General features: G+C 44.6%; 1 protein-coding gene across 2 annotated transcripts in view; it reads left to right on the top strand.

Moving 5' to 3' along the window:
* The first annotated feature begins 3,039 nt into the window (after positions 1–3,039).
* The window catches only part of AMOT (angiomotin), a 63,538-nt gene continuing 53,414 nt past the window's right edge, over positions 3,040–13,163 (top strand). The window contains exon 1 of one of the 2 annotated variants that reach the window (XM_054214644.1): positions 3,040–3,195. The gene's annotated coding sequence lies outside the window, so the exon portion shown is untranslated. The remainder of the gene's footprint in view (positions 3,196–13,163) is intronic. The other variant, XM_054214648.1, reaches the window with a different exon arrangement.

The following is a 13,163-nucleotide window of genomic DNA, read 5'->3' on the forward strand; positions in this document are numbered from 1 at the left end:
GTCATCATCAGAGTGAAATTTGTTGGTAAGGAAGTAAATTGTTACAGATATGCCTTTACATTAAAACTTCCATGCCATCAAGTATGAAATTTTGAATGTGCCAGTCTAGTAAAAAAAGTGCAAATTTAAAAGTGTTTCTCATCTAGAGAACTTGCTTTGTTGTAGGCAACTAACGTATCTAATCTGAATATAGGGGAAACTTTGAAGATGAGAGGCAGGTAAAAATCTGAGTAATGGGAAACAGAACCGCAGCGCGCCCCTGATCAGGTTTGGGGTCCTAAAAGCACTAAAATTAGCATACTAAAACCACACAGTCGGACAATCAGGCGTGTGTGTGTGGCTTAAGCAAGTTGCAGAACCGCAAGTATTGTCAGTGGAGGACCACCAACACGTTGCAAATGCATAAAGTTGGGATTTCCATTTTGAGTGTCCCGCGTTGGCTCCTATGTTTGCTGCAGGACCTGAATGTGAGCACAGGGTGGCTCTAAACCACACCCAGGACTATGCCAAACTCAGATTGGCTTCTGAGCATCCAAAAGCGTGTTCTGGATTATGTTAGCAGTCACGGCCCTGCTTGTAAGATCCATAAGAAGATGCAGTGCTCTAGCTGAACTGCTTGTGTATCTTCCTGCTGGATCAGAGAAAAGTAAGTGATGTAAAGCAGCGATTGCCTGTTTTTATTCCTTGTGAATTCACAGTGGTATTGTTAGGGTGCTTTCCAGGAGGTTTTGCATGGCCTGAATAGTATAAAGCAGCCAGGACAAACCATGGAGAGAATCGTTGAGGTAAGCAGTAAGCCACAACACAGACTATGCTTTTAAGTTAATTTGTATGTATGTACATAATATTACCAAAACGAAATGAAAGCATGTGTTATAAACAGACACAGCCTATTTGCCAAATTTTACTCAGTCACGGTGGGATGCGAATTAAAACCCAATAATGCTGAAGTGTGTATAAAGCTGTGTATAGAATACATATACTCCTTACATTTTAAAGCTAAAAGTGACTATTGCAAAGAAAAGAAACTAGAAGTAATGCAAATGACTGCAGCACTGTGGTTTTCTCCTCCTCCTCCCCTCCTTTGTAAATCTCCCAAGCATTGTCTGATTACGCATGAATGGTGCAGATTTTTGCTAGGATTGCTTGCTCACTGTTGCTCATGTTTTCCAGGCAGGGGTGCAGACCTCCGACAGCTGCAGTAACGAGGCAAAGAAAGGAGCGAGCTTGTCGGCCACAAAAAGACTATGGATTTTGGAAATCCAGTACTACAAAAACAAACATTCCACCATGTTTTATAACAGATTGGTCTTGTCTGGCTCTGTCAAACAAGGCTCTGTGACAGCGCGGCCCATTTTAGTGTCACTCTTACACCCCTGTGTTGCTGGATTCCCATGGAGCAATAACAGGCTCTCCCTCCATAGCTCATTTCTTGGTGTTTACAGTGAAAGGTTGGTGTGTGGCCACTACTTCTGCTGGGGTTTTTCCCCTCTTCATTGAAAGCCACAAAACAATGCTATCTGTAATCAAATATGGCAAGGAATATTAATGCCCCATAGACACAGATGTCTGCACTTCCTAACATTTTCCCACCTGGCTTTAGATGCTTGCTATTCACATCTTTAAAATGTCCTTCTGTTTCCACAGGGCTTGTTTTAATTAATGTAATGTTCAGGTGTGTGTGCTCTCTACACAGCAAACCTTGTACAGCAAGGCCAGAGAGATATTCAGCTTTACAGGTTGTGCAGAAAAATCGATGAAACATCTCAACGTGAGGTGGCAGGAGCTGGACACTTGATGACCAGCAGCTCATCACTTGAGTGACAGAGTTTCCAGATATTTTCTTAAGCTTTCCCTATTAATATTTTTTAGCACCTGGCTCTTAGAGTGATAAAATACTCTTAAGGCATCTAGAGGTTCCTTCTCTCACTAAATTTGACATCCTCTGGAGTCACACCCATCTTCATAGATTATTTTTCCATGTGTTCTGATGACTTTACTAGAAATGAATCTTGGATGGTTCTGCTTTTACAGTTTTATTGCTTTAGTTGAGAGGGTTTTTCAGGCGAGCAATGTTGCTTGTTAGAAACATTGTGTAAGACACTAGAAGACAAAGCTGTCGCAGAAAGCTCATGATGTTATGAAGGTAATAGATTTAGCAGGTAAGTGGGCTGATAATAAGAGCCAGGTGAAATAAACAATGAAGAGCTTAAATCCTCATGGCTGAGATTATAAAAAATTTCAACATAAAAGACTTAAAATTGGGTGTCAAGAAAATAAGCTCTTTTTAGGCCAAAATACATGAGCTTTCATACTGGTGTCTCCTTGCATAATTTACAATCTACTGTTAACTGTAGAAGGTAGAGAAAGCGTTTCCATGTTGTAAAATGTGGTACTCGAAATGGTACTTGAAAAAGTTAGTTGTAAAAATGGCAGTCACCCTGTAGCACTGGTGACTCAGTCATGTGCAGGGCCATCAGCCCTGATATGGCAGAGGGGGCCCAGGACATCCTTAATATTCACATCCTTAATATTTGCGTTTCTGGCTGGCATTAAAACACCAAAACTTTTTGCTACAGCTCTGCCTTTCTGAGGAACAGGCCTCCTGTGGGCAGCGGCCATTTTGTGATGGTGGGGAAGGCACCCCCTCTCTTGGAGAGAAGGATGAGTGTCTCCATCCCCTCTTTTTCTGTGCGTTCCCCTTGACGCCTGCCTCCTTGGTGTGCCTCACAGCCCAGCTGCTGCTTAACAGTGGACTTTTGCGCCTTTAGCCCCCTGCGTGTCCCAGGCCTGCTGGAGCGGAGCTGCCTTCATGGAGCACCTGCCTGGGCCACCTCTCCCCCATCGGCCGAGACGTGGGGACCTAAAGGAGCCGACGGAGGCAGCTCCCTCCGGCCCCAGGGCCGCGCAGCGAGGGTTGTGCTCCCGCTCAGCGCCCAGGCGGTGAGGCCCGGCCCGGTGAGGCGGCGGCGGGGCGGGAGGACTACACTTCCCGGCCGCCTTTGCCGGCGCCGGCCCAGCGGGGGATGCCGGGTGCCGTAGTTGCAGCCGCCTGGTGAAAGTTAATAACTGAATCTGGGGTAGGCACTTCCCAGAGCTCCTCGGTGTCTCTCATTGCCATGCCGGCTTTGTCACCTCGGAGGGAAGAGGAGCAAGATGGATGAGCGGGCGGACGCTGGGGCAGGGGCCCGCGGGGTAAGGAGCGGGTGCGGAGGTGGGGAAAGGCTGGGGCCGCCGCTACGGGGCTGGCTGGCTGAGGGGAGCGCGGCTGGCTGCTGCCCCGCCGGCCCTCCGCGACGAGGAGGGGGCTGCGGCCGCCCCGCCCGGCCGGCCGGGATGCTGGGCTCCGGGGGCAGGTGCAGCGGAGAGCGGCGCGGGGCTTCACCCGCCGGAGGGGCTGCTGAGGCGGGGGCGCGCCGCGCCGGCTCCCGCCGAACGGCCGCCGTGGCCCCGGCCCTTCCCTCGGCTCCTGCCTGAGGGAATTGCCGGCCCACCCCCCGCGCTGCCCCCGCCTCGCACCTCCCGGGCGGCGCGGGTCACCCCTCAGAGCCCGGGGAAGGGGCTCCCGTCTCTCTCCGCCGCCCTCACGGGGACCACCACCTTCCCCGGCGGAGGTGGGCGGGTGTGGGGCAGTTGTGGGGCTCAGCCCTCAAACGCCGGGACCGCGTCCCGTGTTTGGGGGTCGCCGCAGGCACCTTTGGTGGTCTCGGGGAAGCCCCCCATGGGTGAGCGGCGAGGTGAGGTGAAGGCTTCGAGGGCTTGCGATGGAGGCTGTTTGATGGGTGTTGTAGTGGGGACAGAGGGGTCTGTGTGAAGGGTAGAACAGAGCGGTCCCATCCCTTCCCAGGTCCATTTTCAAGCCTAGATAATGAAGGGGGTGTTTTGCTTCCTACAGCCCTGCAGAGGAGGTCCAGGGCCTCTGCCCCTGCTGCAAGAGATGGTGCCTGCTCTGACCTCCTCTTCCCACCATAGTCCTTGTCCCCGCCAGCCCCGCAGGATCTCACCCGCCTCTGCCCAAACTCTGAATTAAGCAGAAGTGACTCCAAATCCTCCTGCTTTGATCTGTGTGAGAACAAAATGCCAATCTGTGGGTGATAAACCCCCAAAGGGTTAAAAGCTTTGCGTTTTCATCCTTCCCTGGTGGATAGTGGGGATCCCACCAGCCCTTTGAGGCTCTGGGTTTAGCCATCCCTGCTACTGCTTCATGGTCTGCCCTCAGGTCAAAAGATTATGCCTTTCATTAGCAGAATGATTCAGGTAGGCCTGTAGATACTCACCGTGAGATTTACCACATGGTCGAAATAGAAGCACAAATCCCACCTGTCTCAATTCTGGGGTACTTTTTGAAGAAGGTGAGTGCTGGAAGGTCGGATCTTTACTGTGGAGGAGCTGTGGCGGACACCGGAACTTGGGTGACCTTAAACATCCTCTGCTTTTGCTTGATACTGTAAATAGCCAAGAACTGACTGAATTGCCAGCATAAGGTAGGTGAGCTCGGCACTTCTATACTGCAGGCTCCTGGGTGCTGTTCTGACTTCTCACGACATGCTGGTCCTGCCTCTGGCCCTTGGCATCCCCACCTGGAGTCTCCCATTGTGAAATGCATAAAGAAGATCCCCATTCTGTTTTCAGGTTAAAATTTTCAGAGTGTCACCTCTGATAAATGATCCTTAGTTCATCCCTAATGAAGTATAAAATAGCAAATTCAATTTTAGTTCACTTTTCGTTTTTATTCCACTTTTTAATGATAATTTTTCATTAAGCATCTAATCCTGTCCTGGCATTTCTCATCAGTAAGGCTCAAGGTGCTTTACAAAAGAGATAAAAATACGATTATTCCAATTATCCTTATTAAGGCTTAGGTTTTGGGCAGCTTCTGTAGATAATATAGGCCATAAATAATTAAGAGTACAATCTAATTAAAAGAAATCCCCAGTAGTAAACCAAAGTGCCACACTGAAGAAGCTAGCCTTCAAAGGCACGGCCTTGTAACCTAATCTCCCTGATAGAACAGCATCCCATTAACCCGCAAATCTTGCCTCTCCTGACCTGTCTGCCCCAGCAACAGGTACTTCCATGTGCCTGTGCAGGACCCAAGGGAGGGAGAGGGTCAGGGAGTTCCAGTGACCAAAAGCAGTCTGGAGAGTGTTCTCCTATTAAAGTCCATTATCTTGTCATTTGAATAAAGATCTCATGTTCGGAGCCTTACCAAAGTGTACAGCCTGAACTGAGCAAGGTTAGGCATAGAACTAATTTAGCTTTTTAGCAGAAATAGTTATTGGAGTCCAGAAGATATAAAGAAGGTTGTGGCCTGGATCCAGTTTGTACATGACCTAAATAGAATTCTGACCCCGAAACTTGCTCTGAATACCTTGTCAAATTTCATCAAAGTTGGACATGAACTTTCATGTTTGGGAGTTTAGGCTCTAGGTTGCTAGTGCTAAACTGGGTCTGTGTATCCTGACACCTGCATGTCCCCGCTGGAAGCTGACTGTCTCGGGACTGCTGTTTATCTACATAATTCAGCAGTAGGACTACATAGGTGAAATCCTTGTTCTCATTCCAAATACCTACTGTCACATATTACTTATTCTGTGGGAATGTTTTTGCACCGATTTGTGGTTACACAGTGTTCAGTGATGACCTAATTGCAACATTCTCATTAGGCAGAGAATTTCTGAGTTTGGCTTTATAGTTCACCTTCTCAGTAAGTAAATCGTTGCTCCGTAACACTGACTACCATCAGTACTGTCACTTTAGCCCAATGTTGTATGAGGGATCATAAGGCCCTTTGAAGCATGTATATCTACAACACCTTCTCAAACTTTACCATTGTAATGTCTAACTTGGCTCAGAGCAAGCATAGATCATCTTGTCAATGAAAATGCCCAAATCTGATGACCTATAGCAGCTTCTTACCACTAAAGAAACTGCACCTGTGTTAGTCGGGTGTTGGGTAATATCCTTGAAAGTTGGTGATATATGAGCAGCTACAAATAAAGCTGAAAAAGGCCAAACTGCCTTTCTGACTGTCTCGTGATGAGGCTTCATCTTGGCCAGAGAATGCTGGTGTAATTTTCAAATGTAACTCAAAGGGATGTTGATTGCAAGTTACATTAATGAGTCCTTAAGTCCCATAGGGTCTTGGAGAGACCTATATCTTGATGTATCTGTGCCGTAATGTCTTCATTTGTATTGTGTGAAACTGTAATTCAGTCTCATATGCTGGAAGCTTTGACTAGTAAGGCATGACTGGAGCCCTGAGTAATGCTGGTGATATACTGGAAATGTACTACAAACGATAGAGGAGAACCTACAGAAATAAGGAAGCAGGGAGCAGAGATGTTTTGAGCAGCAGAAAGAGGGAGGGTGAGAACAGAAGAAAGCGGGGAGGGACAAAGGAATGAAAAATATGAAAGAAAAAGCAGGAAGAAAACTAAAACACCACTGTTGTAGGTGATGATTGGTGTGGGTGAGGCTTTGCAATTGAACCAAGTTTCCCTAAGAACATTATCATATGCTACTTATGGCAGGGAGGAGAAGGGAAGAGGGTTCCTGGAGAATACCCACACAATGAAGGCTTTGGTTTCTTCCCTCGCACATTTGTAGAGCACTCACATCTTTCCCTTACCCCAGGAGACATTCCCATTTCCTTTCATTTACCAGTGTTTGGAAGGCGGAAGGAGATGAGGCACTGTTGGGTTCCCTTATTAACTTAATCTGTGGGAAGCCCTACATAAATCATTGAATTTCCTAGTCTTCATAGAACGAGATATTTGTACAGCGAAGTCAAACAGAAGATCGAGGTTCCTGCACAGGGAGGCTTTGACACTGTTCCAGTCCTGTGCCTGTGACTCTTACGCATGCATTTCTTTGAAGTCTGAAGCTTAGGAGTCTGCATTAATGATCAAGGGACAGAGCTGAATACGGAATTCATATGGTATGAAGGTAAAGGTGTGGGTATGTATGTGGGAAGGGAATATTTAAGAGCAGTCGGGCACATATAGCTAATATATTTAAAAAAAAAAAAGTAATCATGTTAATTTCCTATAGTTAACTCAAGTTCTCAAGGCTTTTAGCATCTTCTCATTCTTTGTAGATCAGTGATCTCTTGCTGAGTCCTGTCATGTCCAAAATACTAGCTTCCTTGAAAAGTAGAGAACTTCAAGTTTGAAACCTTTTGTCTTTTTCTACAGTGGGAAACTTGCTCTGATCCCTTGGGCAGGAATCCCTGTTCCTCATGCAGCGTTTTAGAGCTCTGTGCTTGGTATTTGGCTGTCACTCTGTCCCATTCAGCCAAATGTTGGTGATTTCTGAATGCTTAAAAAGTTCATTGGGACTCTCTGCAGATGTGAACCTCTTCTGAAGCTGAGATTTGTCAGGAGCAGAATGCATTAGGACAATTATTTCTGATTTTGACGTATGACTGTTTTTTTTGCCACTGTGTTTGTTCCTTTTCCGGCTCTTAGCTGTTTCTCTAATTCAGGAGCTGTCCTTCCCATTTTTTACTTCATAAAGTGAAATAGTCAAAGTAAAATGCTGTGTATCTTGCTACACTTAATATGCAGATATCTACTGACTGAAACAGTGAAATAGACCCTGTGTGCCAATTTCTGACCCGCTATTTTAACTGTTTTTTCTGGAACTCCATCCTAATTGCTGCTTTTCTTGATTTAGCAGCAAAACAGTTCCCCTCCAAGCCCCCCAGGATTACCAAAATTCAGATTTTTCTGAAGAAGCAAATATCAGATTTTCCCTTATATTTAGGGACCTTATGAAGTAGATCCTGAGGTGGTATTTATGTCCTACCAGATATGGAGCTGCTTTCAAAGAACTGGCCCTAGGCACCAGGGGATTTGCAGTCTTTGCTCTGGATGTCTCCCACGTGGTGGAGGAGTATAGAGCTACCACGGGGCTTTGGGAGCACGTGGCACTTGCTGGTATCACTCACACTCCCGCATCATTTAATTCAGCAATGGCTGCACACTCCACCCGATACGAAGGTTGACTGCGCTCCTCAAGTGGAAAAACTGGGGACCCCAGGCCTCTCCCTGTGAATGACAGGGAGCCCTTTTTCCAACCTAATGTTGCTGCTGTAAATTGAATCTCTTCAGCATCCCTAACGCTTTCAAGCCACCCTCATTAATAAGTTGCTGAGTGCCTTGTGGGCATTGAAAGGGAGGAATGGCAGGTCCAGCCCCAGCAACGCAGAGTTGAGCTGGGGCAGCAGCTTGGAGCTTGGCAGCCATTCTCCAGTCATGGCTTTACTCGGACTCAAATTGTCTGCATTATGAAGTCTCAGGTATTTTTTTTTAAACATTGGATTTCTTGATGCATTTACTACATAGTGTAAATTAATATTTATGAAGGTGTCTGAGGTCTTTGGATCAGTTATGTCATATAAAGCTCTGATCCAAAGCCCACTGTAGCCCAGCTGAAAAAACGCATCTCTGACATTGTTCTCCCCTCTTGCCCCCAGGGAATTAAAAAGACAAATTATTTTAAGCAGTTCAACATGTACTGAGCTTTAGTTCATTAGCTAAGAAAGAGTATAATGTCTTTCCAGGACTATGTTCAAAACTAAAGAACAAAAAGCTACCTTGAAAAATGGCCATTGGGAAGCAGACCGGCAAAAGCCAAGAAACTTGAGCCCTTGCTAATGAATACTCTGTCCTTAACTCACATTGTCTCTTTTGTTTCCCACACTTTCACGAGCTGCACATGGATTCAATTTGCCAGTCTTTAACCCTTCTTACTGATGCCTGATCTGTGCATAGTTTAGAAACTGGGACAGCTGTCACTTAGGTACTTTATTTATTTGCTCCTGATCTGTTTGTCTCTTTGCAGTCTCAGTCTCGGATGCAGTAAAGTAATCCATGAGGCATGTGGACAAGGCTTGGGTGCAAGCTGGGGAGAAGGAGTCAAAGCTTTCCCAGCTTCCTGGCAGAGGGTGCAACAGAGGCAGGGCTGGGAGCAGGTTTGCTTTGATTAAAACATAGTAGCGTTTCCACTGTGACTGCTGTAGGGGAAGGTGTTGGTGTTATACCAGGACTTTTTTTAAGAAGAGCTGTTTTTCTTGGTGTAGCTCTAAAATTGATGGAAAGTCAGGGTGGAGCCAAGGAATTTGGCATCACGGGAATTCTCACACCAGCTTGTCTTTGTGCTACAGCACAGCAGAAGTGCTTTCTGCAGAGAGAAGCATTAAACATCAGATGTTTATTTGCAACAGTGAAATTTATTCCAGTAAATGATGGTTGCCCGTAGTAAGCATTACTTCTTAGTAATGATTGTACTGTTTCAAAAAACATAACTAGCTCCTAGAGCTGCTGCTTGCTAAATTGATAAGGATCTAATTAATCATCCATTTAAAACAAAAATGGCATTCCATTTCAAAAACATAATGCGGCTTCATTCCTCGTTTTTCCCCTAGATAACTATTGAACAAAGATCACCAGCAGAGAGTGCTGGTGCTCTTCTAGAATGTGGCAGCAGCTTCTGAAGTGGATTGTAATTCTATTTTTAGTTTTTTATTCCTGTGAAAATGAAATGTTAATCAGTTATCTGTAACTTGACATCTTGCTGTCTCTAATTATCAATCATTTTGTAGCTTACTACAGGAGAAAGGTCGTTTTTAGGAGCACAACTATGTGCTCAGAAAAATTATAATTGCCACTTTTTGAATCAATTATTTAACAGAACTTCATATATTTTGTTCTAATACATTTGACCTTTTTTGTACATGATATTATTTCTCTTTTAATTTTTCTTCTTTAATTTCATGTTCAAAATAATCTGTTTACTATTCAGTACATCTTCTATGTAGTGGGGGAAGATGGCCCTGCTCCTACCATTAGTAGAGCTCAAGCGTCTATATGGCACTCATTGTTTCTCCAAGACCATACTTTTAACCTTGCCAGGCAATGGAAGGTTACTTCCACCCCAAGATTATTTTTGGTTGGGCCTCTTTCATTTCTCAGTTCTGAGTCTGATTCTGACATCAATATTAAAAATAAGTTGCAAAAGCTTTACATCAAAAAGCACCCCCTCTCCCCTGTCCCCATGTTGTTTATCAATACAGTTGTACCATTGTAAGTCGTGGAGACTTTGAAGAGGTTAGGCTTTTTGATTTCTAATCAGCTGTGGTTTTCCCCTCTTAATCTTTATGGTCATTGAAATACCGGGATTATCAAATCTGCTTTTTGCTGCAGAACCTTGCTGTACATCTCGCTCTTGTGATTTCATACGTTCTTTAGTCATCAAGAGCAAACAAAGACTGTGTTGAAGTGCAGGGCCTCTGTGCCTTACTCTTACAGTTCACTCTCATCCAAATCCATTGAAAGTTGAGGGAATCTTTTAATTAATTTCAGCAGATTTTGAAGAGACATCTCTTTTTAAAGAGGCATGAGAAGCAAGAGTGCAGAGAAGCAAGGGAGATGGTCAACTTTCATGTATCAAGGTTGTTACTACAACTTGATACAGTTAAAGGCTTACGGGTCCTTCTTTGGGAGAACAGTGTCTTGTAAGGAAATCCCTTTGTCCAGACTAACCCTGCTGTCCTTATTTTGCCAAAACTACATTTAAGTCTAAGGGACTGGGATGTGAATGTGTTTAGAGCAAAGCTGAAACATTTAATTTATTTTTCCATAGTTGGCAGTTGTTTGTCCCTCTTCTGGTTACACAGCTTTCTTCTGAAATTCTGCAGAAAAAGGGGCCAAGGTTCAGCAGTTAGAATAATTCCCTTTACAGGTGGTACCTGATCAATCAATTCATGGGTGACACATCACTGCTGACCTCTAGGTTGCATTTCACTGTGGTAAGCTGTTCCTTTTCTCCCCCTCCCTCTGCAGGCCCTTTCTTCACCCAAGGAACCGTGCCGAACTTGAGTTACCCTCCATGAGAGGTACCATCCAGACTGACACACTTTTAAAAAATCACATGCAGTAGCATACAAAACCGTAGATGAGCAGAAGCCATGTTACAGTGTAAATCACAATATAGACAAGACATGAAGTTGGCTATGCAAAAGTCTCAGTAGCAGTTATTTCCCTCCCAGAAGTTATATGTTCATTTAAGTTTTATTATATAGAATTGGTAGCTTAATAAACTTGTGTAGAAACACAACAGCAGTTACTTAGTGAAGGACAGAGGAATACATACTGCATAATTATTCCTGCTCTTGTGTTTTGAAAAGTAGAATTTTTCAAGAAATTCTGAGCATGTCAAGTTTCATGGTGTTGGTCTATGAATACCTGTCATCACCATCTGTTGGTGAATGATAACTGGTTTTATGTATAATTCATACCTCAGTCTCATGTCCATCAGATTGATTTTGTTTCTCTTCAGAAAGCATAGCTGGTCTCCAGCTGTACCCAGTGGCAGGACCTGAGGGAGCCTTTGAGGGTGTATTATGTCTTGGGGCTGGATATAGCAGCAACATCAAACCCTCTAAATACAACTTAAAAATGGCCGTGACCACCCTGAAGGCCCTGAGTGCTGTCCACTCCGGTGGTAAGATGTCAGCAGAAGCTGCGATGCTGTGCGTCCAGGTTCGCCGTACGTGTGGGCAGCAAGGGAGGTTCTGTGGCTCTCAGAGACTTTACAAGCCTAGACTGAACTCCCAGCATGGCTTTGGACAAACCACTTAACCCTCCTGTGCCTCGTTGCCTTCTCCACAAATGTCTTGTGATTTCTTATGCAGTTTTGAAATCTGATCTTGTTTTGATCTGTATCCCCTAATATATTTGTTCATTTACTTCCTTTTCTGCAATATATGTATCTGTCAAACTATTTGGCTTCTATGGTAAGAAAGATAAAGTAATCTCCCTTGTCAGAATTACCTATTCCTTGCTTCTGCTCACCTAGTAAGCTTAGCGTCATTTCCTCCTCTTAGTCTTTTTGACTATTGCTTACATTACTGTTTCTTTACTGTAGGGCCATTATTTCACCCAACAGCGTATTTAGAGACTAGACAAAGAACCCCCCGCTTTGGTGGTGGGGGGTGTACTGTCTGGTCCCAAGAGCTAAATGGCACTTCTGAGCAGTATTAACAGTTTATTTTTATGTGCAAGAAGAAAAGCTGTGTTAAACTGGCCCGAGATCAGAGATCCACAGAAATTAATTTACACCCTTCTCAGCTGCACTGAATGAACGCAGAACTGAGTGGTGTTTTCTCTCTGTACATGAGGGATAATATCAGCAGCTTCCTGAGCTCCAGCTGCTGCAGACAAAGGACGGCAGAGTTACAAGGATTCCTGGAGGGAGGAACTTTAAGATGGAGGAATTTTAAAGAATGTGAAGGACAACCTCTTAAAAAATTGTAGGTGGAGCAATTCCAGGTCATCCAAACACTTTGTAAGCCCAAGATTTATTTTCCTACTTTGAACTAGTTGCCGTTGTGGCGTTTATCTTTTGTGCTTTTTAACACATCTACTGTGACCTTTGTATGATTGTATAAATTGGCCCGAGTACGCTAGAACAGTTATTAGGAACCCCTTTCTTGTGTTGTTTCCTGAATTCCCACATTGTGGCGTGATGTGTGTATGGAAACTGCTCGCTTCCTCCGCTGGCAGCCGTTCAGATGTGTGCTGGGCTGGGCGGGGAGCCGGGTGAAGGGAGGATACAGAGGGAGAATATTTTAAGGAAGAGAATGTGGATTTCGTACATCTTTGTTCTTTTTCAGTTCCGATAAAGCTGTTATCTCCGGTTGTGTGGGTTAAACATGAATGGTGCTAGTGCTCTGTAGAATAAACAGGGGCAGATGAGTTGAGGTTGTTATGCCTCAGGCAAGGCTAGCTGCTTTTCAGCATCTGCATTAAGCAATATTTTTACTTTCCTGGTGACCTTCTCTCTTTACTCCCTACTATTTTCTTTTAGCTTGTGGGAGGGAGACAGGATGTGTGATTGAAGCATAGTTTATGACTCTTTAACGCACCGTACCTATATATTTCCCTTACAACTCCACCCCACAGCATCTAACAAATATGTGCTTCATTAGCTTGTTCCAGTGAATGAATGTCGGGGGGGGGGGGGGAGATGTTTATATATGCTGCATTTGGGATTTCTGAAATTTGACTTCTTGAATTTTTTTCCAGATCTTTCTTTTCAATGTTAACAGTTGTGCATGTTGGAAAGGATTTGTTTGCTTAGAGCAATTAAAAGGTAAA

The sequence above is a fragment of the Rissa tridactyla genome, chromosome 9, assembly GCF_028500815.1.
Source record: "Rissa tridactyla isolate bRisTri1 chromosome 9, bRisTri1.patW.cur.20221130, whole genome shotgun sequence".
Taxonomy (NCBI): domain Eukaryota; kingdom Metazoa; phylum Chordata; class Aves; order Charadriiformes; family Laridae; genus Rissa; species Rissa tridactyla.